Source organism: Zingiber officinale, unplaced genomic scaffold, assembly GCF_018446385.1.
Source record: "Zingiber officinale cultivar Zhangliang unplaced genomic scaffold, Zo_v1.1 ctg251, whole genome shotgun sequence".
In the NCBI taxonomy this organism is placed as follows: domain Eukaryota; kingdom Viridiplantae; phylum Streptophyta; class Magnoliopsida; order Zingiberales; family Zingiberaceae; genus Zingiber; species Zingiber officinale.
The window spans coordinates 1,656,276-1,658,047 of NW_024589922.1; positions in this window are offsets into that span (position 1 = coordinate 1,656,276).

Below are 1,772 nucleotides of genomic sequence, written 5' to 3' on the forward strand. Positions count from 1 at the left end.
CTAAAGCCCCTGCAATGAATTGCAGACATGATAGTGGCTCCCGTATCTACTCACCAGGTACCAGTAGATAACACCACTAAACATGTTTCAACAACAAATAAATCAAATACACCTATATTGTTCTTAGTTCTAAGAGGACAGTCTACCTTAATGTCCAAGTCTTATTTCCAATCATAATAGTTGGGACAACTAAGTCTATTCTATAGTATAACAACTAGAGGATTGACTAACATTTGAAAATCTAAGAATCACAAAAATATTTGGTCAAGACCAACATCTCAAAATCCCCGTGAATTTTGTATGCCACGATAGTGTGGACATATACAAATTCTAAAAGGAGATTTTATCCATTAATTTTTATTATCTTGTCAACCAATGACAATTAAAATTAATAGTTGGTCTGTCTGTGATCAAATATTTGGTCAAGACTCTAAATTTAAAATAATATTGATTCCTCAAACAATACTATTTAAATTTACCAACACCTCAAAACACCGTGAATTTTGCATGCCACGTTTGTGTGGACGTATACAAAATCAACATTTGTAAGGGGAGGGTTTTACCCATTAACTATCTTGTCAACCTAACTTCATGACAAATAAAATTATCTCAAACCCCGTTAATTTTGTATGCCACGTTAGTGTGGACGTATACAAAATCAATCATTTGTAATAGGGGTTTTAACCCATTAATTTTCTTATCTTGTTACCCTAGTTTTATGACAAATTAATAGTTGGTTTCCCTTTGGTCACACAAGTAATAGCAGTGACTCTGTTGGGCAGGATACTTTTAAATGTGTCTAAGTGTATACCATTACTTGATACTTAGTCCATTAAATAGAATTGTGCCCCTTCAGTTGGAGAAGATCACACACACCCTAAATAATTTCCTATAACCATCCATAAAGGAAGTTTGATCTAGTGATCCGCAAACAAACCCATCCGTTGTGGAGGGAGGCACTCAGAGCCAACACGCAAGCTTGTTGCATCACTTACAAACAAGTAATGGAGACCGTGGGATTTATATACTAATCCCTCTCCCACGTAGTTATTTATGGTGAGGTATTTTAACCTATGCTAGCATACATTACATGCACACATATCTCACAGTAAATAAAAGCAATAAATATGGAAATTAATTTTCCAACTATTATGGCAATTTCATCACTTTCCTCCGTATGCTTCAACCCTAGCTGCTACCATCTTTAGCCACCACCATCGGGTCAAGACGTTGCATCCATCTTGCTTCTTATTCCGCTGCGCCTCTGGTGCTTCAAAAGTACCACGCCTCGCAAGCATCCGATCCACGACAAAAATAGAATTTTACATGTGTCGATCCTATATTTCATAAAGGAATGTACATATATTCTAGATCGAAAATAAAATTCTAAAAATAACACAGCTCCTCCGGTATTTGATACATACAATCATGCACACACAATAAAATGCCCTTGACATGTCCAACGGTCCAATCACACACAATATCTATATGCCATAATAGTTGGAGCATGCAACCACAAAGTTAGCACATCCTACTATTATCCTGCCTAAATTATCTATGACATGTGCATAATCTAATTGAAAACCAAACACATAGAGGCAAACCCTAGCTGTGATACTAATTGTTGGATAGTCCTAGGAAAATCATACCGGTTCCACTGTACAAAAATTTAGTACAAGTGTCGAACCTTTCTTTAAATAACCTATTGTGTTCTTTAGAAGTTAAATTAGGAATCACAGATGGAACTTAACATCATTGATTCCAAATTTAAC